Source organism: Lissotriton vulgaris, chromosome 7, assembly GCF_964263255.1.
Source record: "Lissotriton vulgaris chromosome 7, aLisVul1.2, whole genome shotgun sequence".
NCBI classification, from domain to species: domain Eukaryota; kingdom Metazoa; phylum Chordata; class Amphibia; order Caudata; family Salamandridae; genus Lissotriton; species Lissotriton vulgaris.
Genome location: NC_141695.1, coordinates 797,674,132 through 797,688,679, shown reverse-complemented (window position 1 = coordinate 797,688,679; position 14,548 = coordinate 797,674,132).

The window sequence follows — 14,548 nt, the reverse complement described above, 5'->3', positions numbered from 1 at the left end:
CTGTTAGACTCGTTTTTTTTGCCCTTCTGCCCTCTGTTGGACTCATTTTTCCCTTGTTTTCTGCCCTTCTGCCCTCTGTTAGACTCGTTTTTTGTGCCCTTCTGCCCTCTGTTAGACTCGTTTTTGTGCCTTTCTGCCCCCTGTTAGACTCGTTTTTTGTGCCCTTCTGCCCTCTGTTAGACTCGTTTTTCCCTTGTTTTTCTGCCCTTCTGTCCTCTGTTATAATAGTTTTTTGTGCCCTTCTGCCCTCTGTTAGACTCGTTTTTCTCTTGTTTTTCTGCCCTTCTGTCCTCTGTTATAATAGTTTTTTGTGCCCTTCTGCCCTCTGTTAGACTCGTTTTTCCCTTGTTTTTCTGCCCTTCTGCCCTTTGTTAGACTGCTTTTTGTGCCTTTCTGCCCTCTGCATCACCACATCATCACTCAGCGCTACCCCCGCATCACTCAGCACCACCACATTATCACTCAGCACCACCACATTATCACTCAGCACCACCACAGCACCACTCAGCACCACCACAGCATCACTCAGCACCACCACATTATCACTCAGCACCACCACAGCACCACTCAGCACCACCACAGCATCACTCAGCACCACCACAGCATCACTCAGCACCACCACAGCACCACTCAGCACCACTACAGCACCACTCAGCGCCACCACAGCATCACTCAGCGCCACCACAGCATCACTCAGCACCACCACATTATCACTCAGCACCACCACAGTACCACTCAGCACCACCACAGCATCACTCAGCACCACCACAGCATTACTCAGCACCACCACAGCACCACTCAGCACCACCACAGCACCACTCAGCGCCACCACAGCATCACTCAGCACCACCACAGCATCACTCAGCACCACCACATTATGACTCAGCACCACCACAGCATTACTCAGCACCACCACAGCACCACTCAGCACCACCACAGCATCACTCAGCGCCACCACAGCATCACTCAGCACCATCACAGCACCACTCAGCACCACCACAGCATCACTCAGCACCACCACAGCATCACTCAGCACCACCACAGCAACACTCAGCACCACCACAGCACCACTCAGCACCACCCCAGCATCACTCAGCACCATCCCAGTATCACTCAGCACCACCACAGCACCACTCAGCATCACCACAGCACCACTCAGCACCACCACAGCACCACTCAGCGCCACCCCAGCATCAATCTGCGCAACCATTCAACAACAACTGGTTCAAATATGTTCTCACAATGTTTCAAGCTTTATTACAAATGTCACAAAAAGATGTTAATATTTCACTTCTGTTCTTGGATTTTCGTCACAATAAAATACACTGAACATAATCTTCACAAAAGTTATTTACAAAAGTTTAAGCTATTGCCATTATAAATTAAAATCACTTTTATTTAAGTATTAATTATTTAAAAAAATGAAAAGCCATTGTAATTTGTAATATCAATACATCTAAGTCACGTAAATACAAAACATGTTGCATTACAAATGCTATAGGTGTCACATTTGCGAAAGTTATAACTATTGGCATTGTAAATGACAAAGCTATTAATTTAGCTATTTTCAAAACCAACACATAAATACAAAAAATTGTCATTTACGAAGACCAATAGCTCAAACTTTCCTAATGCGAGACCTATTGCATTGCAAATGCTTGTTTTTATATCTGTCAGTGCTTCCTGTTGAGGTTCAATTTTCGTGACAGGCGCCTCATTGCCTACTTGCAACTATTCTCTGACCCTGCTTCAAGGGTCAGAGCAGGGTCAGAGAATAGTTGCAAGTAGGCAACGAGGCGCCAGGAAGCACTTACAGGCTTACAGCAGCAGGTGCCCAAGTTGAAGTTAATTTCTTTGTAACCCTTTTGTAAAAGGTTACAAAAAATTAGCTTCAACTTTTGCATCTGCTGCTGTAACCCTGTAAGTGCATGGCTGAAAATTCGTCCCGCTGATTTCCTGCATTTTACCGCGATTTCGCGAGATTCGCGGATCGCGAAATCGCGGAAAATTAGCAAATTCCGCGAGCGGAACAAATTTTCAGCCCATGCTTACAGTCTTAAGAAAACCAAAAAATGGCAAACTTTCCCTCTCATTCTGCACACATGTACATGTAAATATCAAATCACATTTCTTCCCACATTCATTCAAAAGCTAACACACATTTCTATTGGTTACACATTTCAACCCTTTCCCATTTACATAAGTTTGAACCCTACCCCCAATCTGCTTACTGCCTGTTACCATAGTAACAGTTCTTGGAACACTCAACTGAGCACACAGTTCACAAGTTCAGCACACAATGTTGCTAATCCAAACAGCAAGTGTGCTTGACTTTTCAAAATATCACCTTATCCTATGTAATGTTCCTTTCAAACAGTTTTTGTTAACCAATAAGAAACATGCTTTTAAAAAACAGAAACATGCACCCTACTGTTTAGTGTAGAATGTTCTCAAACAGCCAATCATTTCTTTTCTTTTTTCAAAACTGCATCTTATCCACCATTTTAGAAAAATCTTAGTTTTCAAACTGCCATTTCACATACAGACACCTTCTGAGTGCATCCAGACCTCCCTTCAAGATGCTTAGAGTGTGGATTATGGGACACAGCTATATTTTCTGGAGCCAAAGGTATGCAGAAAACAGAGGCATTGACAAAGACCTAGCTTTGCCAAATGTAGACATTAAATGGATTGGAAAGTGAGGGTTAAAGTGGCACCAATTGATGCCATTGGTTAAATCCTTTTTGCATCTCCAACACCCTGACCTCATAATTGTGCACTGTGGTGGCAATGACCTAGGCACTTTAACTGAGGTAGATCTGGAAATGCTTATGAACGACACTTTTGGAGAATTGATGTCACTTACCCCCAAACTGCCTTTGTCTATTATTCTAACATATGCCAAAGGCAGAAATGGAACTAGTCCAATCAATTTTGTCCACAGATTGAGAAAGCTAGGAAACATGCCAATAAAGCTGTTTCTGCTTATCTCCGAGATTATAGGATGTGGTCCATTTACCACAACAATCTGCGTCTCAATATGCATGGCATCTATAGGAGAGATGGTGTACATTTTACAGATGAGGGTAACAGAATCTTCTTCATTAACTTTCGACTCTGCATAGGTACTTACTTTTAGGTACCAAAATCTCTCAATAAACACAACAGATCTTTTTAGAGCCACCCAAGATCTAAACACATAAGCTTACTGTATATCTAAAAAAATATTACTTTTTTTTTGCTTGGAGTCGTGCACCCAATGCGATAAGAGTTGTGCACCCAACGCATTGGAGTCGCTCACCCTACACGTTAGGAGTCGTGGACCCAAATAGTGCACACCAGGGGGCCCTCTGAGGGCCGCGCTGGTGCGTGAATCCTACTTTCACTGTAAAAAAAAATGTGCACATATCACTAGTTTCTATTCTCCCCGGGGCCCATCCCCCAGGGCCTATATATAACATTGGGGATTGGAGCCCCAATGCCCCCACAGTCCCAGCCTGCTCCCTGCGTCCTAACTAACTGCTAACATGCAGCTCCCCATGTGGAAAAGCAATATGGTTTGCATTTTGAAAGAGAGAGCCTGTCCCCGGGGCTGGGGGGGTCCTATGAGCCCCCACCCATGTATTTTGCTGGGGGGTAGCCTTTGAGCCCCCCACCCATTTATTTTGTAGCCCCGGGGGGTGGCGGTCCCCGGGCCCCCTCTGGGCCCCCCATAAAGTTTAATATCTTTGCCCCCGTGATTTGGACCCCCGGGGGCTAATTATTAAAGAAGTGCGGGAGTCTGCGTTTCGTTTTATTTTATTTTATTTTTATTTTTATGGCAGGATCCGCGCACCCTGCGCGTATTTTACCGTTTGAATTTAAGGTCTAGAGGCTCAGGGTATTTCTACCCTGCCCCCTTTATACGTTTTGCACACTTGTTCCACTGATTTCTTCAGCCTCGCTTCTACAGAGGCCCAAAATGGCTGCCAACACTTCCTGGTTTTTGGTGTTGACAGACAGTTAAAAGCCAATTAGCATGCAGCTTGTGATCAGAAGGGGGCGCTCAGGATGCGCTCAGGGTGCGCAGATCCACTGTGGCCATAGATATATATGTGATTTTACTTTTGATGACTACTGAACGGATTTACACCATTTTAAGGCTGTAGCTGCGATTAAAGGTTCCTATGGGAAATTGCATGGGGAAAACACGTGTTGGGACCCCCCTTTTTTCTCGGCCCCCGCTTGACGAATCACCCGAAACTTTCAACATAGGAGCGAACCGGAGTGGCCCACCAGTTTTGAAAATTTTGCGCGATTCTTGAACCGGCTCCAAAGTTATTCCAAATAGAATGTTGCGGATTTCCTATGGATAATAGGTCCTAACTATAAGTACCTACTGGCAGCCGCCAGTAGGTAATATATATATATATATATATACACACATATGTATATGTAGCAATTGGGAGGCAGAATTATTAACTTGAGGCCCACCGGAGGGTTAAGAAAACATTATTGAAATTTAGAGCTAAATCATTGTTGGAGAAAAAGGACCCCACCGAAGGGGAATGATTGGGACTACTGCGACTAGCATGCAATTCACTGGAGAATACTGTAACGATCGGATTCTCGGACCAGATAGAATCAGCTCACCAGAGCACCACCAACCCACCCGGAACGTAATCACCTCCCTCCTTAGGACCTATTTACAACAGGTATCTATGTCTCCTACCCAAGGATGGGGAATTAGCAATATACATGACTAAGTTTTCTATAATACCACACTCTTACCATATAGTCTCGCGGCAACTCAGGCCCAGACTATTCTACCCTAAGGCAGTTCTGATTATATACCATTACACACTGGCCGCAACCAGTGCTCGCTCAAGCCACAATCTTGTGGGTATAAATACCAGTATCCCCCCTGGTATTCTCTTTTATCTCCGTACAAGCCACGTTCCTGTGGGTATACACATCAGTTTCCCCCCTGATGCTCTCTTTAACGCCGCCTCACAACGACGATCACTTTCCTATGAATACCGTTAGCTCCTCATGTCGGGGAATCTCTCGTTATTTACTAGAGGTACAATACTACAATATTATAGATCACACAATGATGGCCAAATTATATGATGTACGACTTATTCTCCATTTCAAGGGCTCCTCTCTCCCTCATTATTCAATTACTGTTTACCCGATCGGGAGTTGCGTCCGTTCGGGAGACAGTACCTGCCTAGAAGAACAGGTTACCTTTGTTATACAAGAACAAGAGACACATGCCGGTTCACTAAGAACTGGGGTACTTTATTTATCATAACAACAATAGCAATATAACACTATACTATAACATATAGCCTGCAAAGGAAAATGAAAGGTTAGAATGTGCACGCTAATAAGAAAGGGTCGACATCACCTTATTAATATGAAGTCTGGACTCAGCAGTCATCTAGGTTCCCTTCTCGTCTGTGCCTTGGCTCGTCTTAGGGTCACACCTCTGCAGTCACGGATACACGTCTGCACCGCTATGCTCTGTCTCCTTCGCCTCCCTCCAAGTCACTGGAACCTTCCTCGTATCAGCTGCTTTTTCTCTGGCTGTTCTGCACTACTCCTCTCTCCTCTCAATCACGGACCATCTTCACTTCTCGGCTTCGATCTTATAACTCAGTTTCTGCCACTCTGGTATTCATTCCCTCAACTAACTGCTTCACTTTGTATGCTTTGATCTTAATGTCAAAGTTTGCCAGCTGCTCCAACTAAAATAACTTCAATCTTTCTAAGAGAGTATCAGCTTCTCGGTCTTTCTCGGACTTCAAAATGGCGACTGTCTGCCCTGGAATAATTAATGGCATTGATGCTAACGACTAGCTGCCGCCTACAGACTGACTAACTCACTACCTCATGCTTTCGCTAATATGGAAGCTTGTCCCTTCATGGAAAGTTACGGCCAGTAACCTGCCGCCCACCAAATTCTTGTACCTCCCCGTACCAAGGACACGTTCTCAGCCGGCCGGCCTGATGTTATGTCTTCGGAATGGAGAAAAATGCAGTCTTTCGATAAGGGCCAGCCTGAGCCGGTTCTCTCCAAGCGAACAACACTTCGTAACTAAAACATTACACTTGACCTAGAAGCATCTCAAGCTGCCGGGGCAGAAAGAAAGATGTAGTCTCTCCCGTTTGAGGCCTACAAGGCCCGAAATAAGCATAACTCCATGGAAAGTATACTAACACTCTTACAAAATGACGGATTATCACTAATACTAATGCATCTATCCCCTAACATAAGTTTATAAGCCCTGATCTAAGGAAAAGGGTACAGAACTATATCAACACGCCTTGTGAATAGGCTTTATTTACGGTTCTAATCCCTCCATTAGAATGATAGTAGACTGAAGTCACCTCCAATCACCTTCCCTCAAGGAGGGGCCGAAAAAGTCGATCAGAACACTTCACCCTTGACTTAAGGCTACTAATCATTCGCTAAATGGAACTAACATCTGTAGAAGAATAATATGAAACAAAACTAACTGATCTATTTCTCGTACCAAATCTACAGTACTGGAATAGGGAAGGAATGCACTGAATAAAGCAGCAAATAGCTACTAAAATGCTAATAGTAATCATAATACCCCCTAATATTTGTCGTGGAGAATGTAAGTCAGGTAACCAATTGAAGAGCCAGTCAAACCAGCCCTGGTCAATGTGTTTTATAACCTCTTCAGTCAAGTCATGGAGTTTGTCAATATGAGCCTGAATGGATCTAGTATGATCTGACAGATTAAAACAGCAGAGGCCCTCAAAGTCAGAACAGTCATGTCCATGTTTCAGTAAAAGATAGTCAATGGCAGCCCGGTTCTGCAGGATAGCTCTGCGTTCACCCTGGGCGTCTAATAACATGTCAGATAGAATTGTGGAAGTGTGGTTTATAGATTTGACCATCCAGCAGGCCATCTTCCCGATGGATTTGGCGTTATAGACACCTAAAGCTGGAACACCAATAATTGAAAAAGCTAAACTAAGGTATTCAGATTTGGAATATAAATGTAGTGAAGAATCACAGTCTACATGTAACATTACAGCATCACGAACAACACGGGAATATGTATTAGGATGTGAAGAAAACATCAATAGGCTTAGTCTAGTGATGGCACAAGGTCCACCAGAAATGTTTGCGGGAATGTAGGGCCAGGAAGTATTACCACAAGAGAAAAGCCATCCAGAAGGTAACAGCATTGTACGATAATGGCTAGGGGTAACTGCTAAACTTTTACAGGTCATATTATTTTTAACAGAAGTACATGATTTCGGGGGTCTTCGGGAACACAAAGTTTGTTCATGAGCTGAAAAGGAAGTTGCTGCTTTCAATTTTAAACGCACACATTCAGTAATTGCATTGGGATCACAAGTAAGGAAAAAGCACAAATCTCCTTCAGTAATATTATATGTAGTGATTTGGGAATGTATAGGTGGTATTGGATCTAAAAGTACCGTGCATAATGGACAGTACTCATGGGTGGCAAAATCTCCAAGGATCACATTGGGCCGTGCGCTAGATATATTAAAAATATGGGCTAGAGTCTCCAACGAAGCAGGGACAGCAACCAAACAGGTCGCTAGAATGTCAGTCACCGAACGCATCGGTGTCAAGCAAAAATGTGGAGAGTTAGTAACTCGTTTAGCTAAAGTAGTCCAAAAATTAGATGATGAATCCCACGCAGCAAAGGAACGCGGTACTCGGGTTATCGAATCAACCAAAGTCTGTGGGTTCCCTCCTTTCCCGACGTAGCAGACCAAAAGGAGTCCAACGCCGACACATCCTGCAGCAACAGTCCAGAGAATGATCTGAAAGAAAATCAAATACAGGCATTATTCATTCTCGTAAGTAACATTTGTCAGCCGGGACAGCTTCCCAGCTATCTTTCCCTGGTCTCATGACAAGAATCGTATTATCATGACCGGTTGCAATAATTTCAGCTTGTTCAGGAGGATTTTTAGGCGATTGCACCCATACTCTCGCTCCAGGATTATCCGTGGAGCCAAAACCTTTTTGTCCTCGTACAGTTAGCAACGTTGGGGCAGTGCCTTTTTGAATCTCACCACTGAAAACAGGCATTATTAGCAACTGAGCAATTCGGTCAGTTTTATGAATTAATAAATCAACCTCACTGCTATTCAGCAGGAGCACCTTAATCTCTCCCTGATAATCGCTGTCAATAACTCCTCCGAGTACTTGAATGCCTTTTAAGGCCAGGCCCGATCTAGGGGCAATCAGTCCAAAATTTCCAGTTGGTATACAGACACCAACACCAGTTTCAATGATAACTCGATCTCTGCTTTTAATGGTAGTGTCATTCATGGCATGCAGGTCTAAGCCTGCGGAACCTGGGGTTGCTCTGCATGGAGCTAATGCTCCGGGTGAAATTTCCCAGTACATTACAGTATTGCCAATGGTATTTGGCTTTGCATCAATGGCTGGAGGAAATAAACGCATTAATGGAGATTCAGCATTCAAAAAGGGATGATTATTTAAAATTAACAGTGCCTGAAACAAATAATCTCTCCAATTCTTATATTTGTTGTCAGTTAATTGTCGCAATTGATCTTTAAGCAAACCATTCATTCTCTCAATAAGGCCTGATGCCTGTGGATAATATGGTATATGAAACACCCATTCGATGTTATTTTCTACACAAAATTCCTGCACCAATCTTCCTCGAAAATGGGATGCATTGTCAGATTGAATTTGAAATGGAACACCATAATAGAGCATAATCAATTCCAATGTTTTAATGGTATTCACTTGGGTAGCTCGTTTACAGGGAAAGGCCACTAAAAGGCCACTGTATGTATCAACAATGGTGCAAACATATGGGCAGTTTTTACTCATAGGAAGTGGGCCAATATAATCAATCTGCCAAATTTGAGCGGGCAATTTTCCTCAATATAAATGACCTTTAACAATTTGAGGTACTTTTCGTTGTCTAGAATGTTGACAGATAGGACAATGCAATATTGTGTCTTTAATCAAATTCAAAGGAATATAAATTCCTCGATCGGCGGCCCACCTGCTAGTGGCTCTCTCTCCAAAATGTCCTGCTTTCTGGTGGGCCCATTTCGCCAATCCCGCCAAATCAGAATCTTGCATGTCCACCACTGCCTCAGCAATTTTAGATTTCTCATCTGCAATGTTATGAAAGAATTTGTCAAGGGAGTCTATCGGGGTATGAGCATCCACATGAAAGATTGTAACAGTACTTTGTGGGAGTATTTCCCAGATTTCTTGCCATCACTCTTTTCCCCACCGTTCTTTGGAGTGCAATTCCCAATTATGAGAATGCCAAGTTGGTAACCAAACCGCCAGTCCATTAGCAGTGGACCAGGAATCAGTGAAAATATGACATGTGCCAGGTAACTCTTGTTTCAAAACTTGATAAACAGCATATAATTCTGCAAATTGACTGCTCTTTCCTTCACCAGTTGTACTCAGCAATTTTTGTGTGATGGGATTATAGGACACTGCTTTCCAATGCCTTTTCTCTCCTATGTACCTCCCTGAACCATCGTAAACCACACATGGTTTCTGTCCTCCGCGGACAAATCATCAAATGGCTTACCCCACTTAACAGGAGATTCCTGTACTACAGGTACGGAGCAATCACTCCCAGTCTCAGTCGATGGCGCCTGCGTCACTTGCTCATGCAAAGATGCTACACCTTTCGGTCCCACACGTGCCCTGTCTTGTATGTACCATTTCCACTTAATCACACTCGCCTCTAGGGCATGTCCAATTCGATGAGTTTTCGGGGAACTCAAAACCCACTGCATAATAGGAATTTCAGGTCTCAAAATCACATCATGTCCCAAAGTCAATTGCTCGGTATCCACCAGAGCCCAATAACATGCAAGCAACTGTTTCTCAAAAGGTGTATAACGCTCACCAGCATCGGGTAACTTTTTAGTCCAGAAACCTAATGGTACTTTATTTTTGCCTTGTTTTTGCCACAAACTCCAATTCGCATAAAGACCTTGCACGGACACATTCAAATCCATATCACCATCGCACACGGGCCACAAATCCAAAGCATACTGAATCGCCTCTTTTGCCAAATTAAACGCATCTTGCTGTGGTTTACCCCATTCAAACACATTCTTTTTGCGAGTGACTCGGTATAAAGGGGCCAATATCTGACTCAAATGCGGAATATGCTGGCGCCAAAAGCCAAATAAGCCAATGAAGCTTTGGGCTTCTTTCCTATTTCTTGGGCCTGCAAAATCAAGAATTTTCTGCTTCACTTGTGGAATCACCTCTCTGTGACCTTCATGCCAATTAATACCTAAAAATTTTACATTTTGAGATGGACCTTGCAGCTTGTCGGGATTGATTTCCCAACCTTTTTCGCGTAAGCAATCAATGATTTGATCCAACTGAGTCTGAACTTGGTCTTGTGTCTCACCTTGAATTAAAATGTCATAAATATAGTGACATATCTGAATTTGCGGGTGTACAGGTACTTCGGACAAATGTTCCGCCACCAGCCGGTGACAGATCGTAGGACTATGTACATAGCCTTGAGGAAGACTTCTAAACGTCATTTGACGTCCATTCCATGTAAAACTGAATTGTTTCTGACACTCGGGGGCAATCGGAATTGAAAAGAAAGTATTGGCAATATCAATGGACGCATACCATGTACCTGAATGTTTTTGAATTCTCTCAATTAAAGTAATGATATCTGGTACTGAAACAGTCAAAGGGGTTGTATGCTTATTCAATTCGCGGTAATCAACAGTCATGCGCCAAGAATTATCACTCTTACGCACGGGCCAAACGGGATTATTCCAAGCAGAAGTAACCGGAGTTATAACTCCTGCATCCACCAAATCCTGAATCGTAGCACTAATTTCTTCATGACCACCTGGGATACGATATTGCTTTTGGGAAACAACCTGTGTAGCCTGGGAAATTTTTATAGAGGGCATTCTTAAGCGACCCACTCGTACAGGTTTGGATGATATATAACTTTTACTGCCAAATTGATAACAGCCGTTGTGAGAAGTTGGCCTGATATGCAGTGCTCACTATTCTAGTGATCACTATGTATCATTCCAAACGACCCTTATTGATGATTGGTTGTAAGTCTACCTTATAGACCAGCTACCCTAGTAGCATGGACAAGAGCAGTCATTAGGCTAAACTCTAGAGGGCGTGTTAAGCCAGCTGTTATACCATCACATATACCCCTTGAACACCAAGTGAAAGGACACCACACAAGTTGTTATGAAAATAAAAGGATATTTATTTATAACAAGTCTACCCTGATCTCTTTATGAGTCAGGGAGCTAAGCACACAACAAAACTCTTAAGAAAATACTTCAAGTTGCACAATTTACACAAATGCCCGAGGGGCACGAAAAACCATATACTACAAAAGTGGAATGCGAAATACTAGCAGGTAAATAACTCGATCCAGAGGCTTTAGGATCGCTAGGACTACACTACAGAACCTTTAGGTTAGGAGCAGGAGGCCTAGGGAGATCGGGTGCAGAGTGTGCACTCTCACGCGGGATGAGGGACAAAGTCTATGGATGGTAGTAAAATGCAAAGTTAGTGTTATCGGGCGAACCCGACTAGGTAGAGCTGAAACGAAAAAGGATCTGGACACTTAGAGAGTGGTCCTGTGCTGGAGCACCGTGGTACTCGATTTACCTAGCCCAGGGGCTGCGGCTGCATAGGGTTCAAGTGTCGTCAGGAATCCTCGTTGATGCTCAGGAGCCTGAAGAAAGTAGTTGCTGGCAGGCGACCAGTGAAGATGTTCCGGGCTGATCCAAGGATGGATCAGTGAAGAAGGATACCTGTAAGCAGAGGGGACCGAGTTCTGAATCACTAGCCAGTGATTAGGTGGGCACCAGGATGGCACCGGACGAGGTCACTCAGCCAGGTGAAGAAGTGACACTGGATTCTGCTGCTGCACGGATCAGGGCACTGATGTCGACCAGGCTGGAGGTCTGCGAGCTGTCCCACGTCGGATGTCTGCTGCTGGCGATGCTGGATCCGTTGAAGGAGGTAACAAGCCTTGGCTAAGGCAAGCCGACGTGGCGACACAAAATGGCGTCTAGGGTGGACCAGGAGGGTCCGAGGAAGTTCCCCTTCAGGAGGAGACAAGGGGCAGTCTAGAGGAGCTAGACCAGCAGTGAAACAAATGTAGGACGTCGTCTGGAGGGTCACTAGCCAACGGGAAAGTGACTGGACAACGTGGCAAGCGACACGGAAGCCAAAGGGCCCCACGCAGATCTGGTGGATGCTGGGGGGCTGCACTTCGGTGCTCGTGCTGCTTGGGGTTCGGGCTTCTCTTTCCCCAGTGCACCCACTCGAGGGTCCCTCGGCGGTTGTGCTGGATCAGTGTCGTGCTGGTTCTGATGATAGCCGGTTCCTCTGGTCTCGTCGCACCCACGGTTCTCAGCTGTGCTGTAGAAGCAGGTAGAGGTCAGAGAGGGCAGGGAGTCCGGGTCTCGTTGTGCTGGTTGGTCTGGTTCCGTAGGAAGGACGTGCAGCAAACCGCAAGATACTTAGTTGGTGCCTGCTGATGCAGGGTGACTACTCCTTAGTCACAAGGGAGAAATCTTGAGAAGAAGTTGAGAGTTCCTTTCGTAGAAAGTAGTTTCTGGATTCAAAGATGATCTAATTTGGGAAGGGGGCCCGCTCCTTTCTTTATACTAAGGAAAGGGGCTGGCACGCGACTAGGTCCTGCCCATGGGTGGGACCAGGAAGGGGGGTGGTTACACACCTCTCCCTTTGTCCGGACTTTCCCCATCTCAGGGGCTGGTGTGCCCCTGGAACTGGTTCAAGCCGGCATATGCACAGTGAGCACCGGGGTGGCACTTGCAGTCACCTTCCTCTGAGCCCTGCCTACCTGGGATACACAAAACCCTGTCTGGGATGGTGCTAGCACCGCCCCTGACAGGAAACCCTTTGTCCAAGCTCTCCTCGCTGGAAGGACTCCCAGCAGCAGGAGGTCAGACTTGTGTATGTGGTGGCAGCATCCATTTTGTGATGCTGAGGCTCGAGTTAACTTTTACCGGGGTTCACAGTTACATACATGTCGTGTCCCTCTAGAAGGGTGGAATGCTAACCCCGTCGCCAGAATTGGTGAGGGGTTAGTATTCCAATTCGTATGACACCTTACTCAACATGTTTTGATAAAGCGATACCAAAGTTGGCAAATAACCGCGAGGATTATAATGCACTTAAGAGTATATGGTACACGTTATCATGGAACAGCTATTAGGACTTGGTTCCGCAAGCTGCAAACGGGCTCAGCTCATGCCAGAGCACCATCTCACATAATTCCAAGCACTCTGCCTTCAGGATTGATAAGGCCTGCCATAGGAGTGACTGATAGGAATACATGTGTCCATTTTAGGGTTAGATATAGAGATACTATATCTAAAGCAAAGGGTGATTACACCACTTTACCCCAGCTGTCGTGTAGCCAGTTGTGTCAGATTTGAATGGCCAGCCAGGGGTGGCATAATACATGCTGCAGCCCCTGGTAGGCCCTGGGTACAACTATGCCCTGGATACCTAAGGTATGCTATACAGGGACTGATAAGGTGACTCAGTATCCAATTAGATATGCACCTAAGGTACATGGAATCCATTTTACAGAGAGAGCAGTAGCCCTTCGGTGCGTTCCGGTGTTGTTATAAGGAGATGGTAAGAGACAGGTTTAAAAAAAAAAACTTTTATTAGAATGAAAATCAGGGCAAAATACATTCACATGGCACATATGTATGGCTGTAATCATAGCTTCAAGGTTCGGCAACATTACATACTCCAACAATACCTGTGGTAACGTAAGCATTCCTGCTGACTTAATTTATGCTCAATCCCTTCTTCCTTTTCATTATTCCGACACATCGTATGTCTCCAGTGCAGGTGGATTACAAATATAATCTCTAAACTTATTCCAGGCTCCCCACACTTTTCCCTATTTCGATGGACATCGGCGGGGGACAAAGACCGCCCTTTCTGCTACCATGGCCTCATCCATGACTTTGCACCACTCCCGGAGTGTAGGTTTTCACCCCGACCCCCACAACTTAGCAATATTGCGTTTGACAAATTACATCCCTAACGTCACCCAATACTGTGCCTGGTGGGTGAGATCCTTGGGCTCCCATACATTTAACAGACATCGCTTTGGGTCCAGTAACAGCGATACCGCCATTGTTTGTGAAATAGTGTGCATCACCTTAGCCCAGTTATCTGCAATTTTTGGACAGTACCATAAGGTGTGAAAGAACGTGCCCTCCTCCCCACAGCTTCTCAGACAAAACTGGTGTTGTACCATCCCTATTTTGTGGAGAGTTAGTCTGGTGTAGTATGAACGGTGGAGCACCTTAAGCTGCACTAGCCTTAACCGCAAGGGTATGGCAGCCTGACGCGGAGAGGACAATGCCTCCTGCCATTCTGCATCGTCAAAGTCGCCCAAATGCCGGCACCATTTTTGTCTAAGCGATATCATCGGGTCTGGCAAATTATTAACTAATTTACAATAGGTAAAGGATGTAG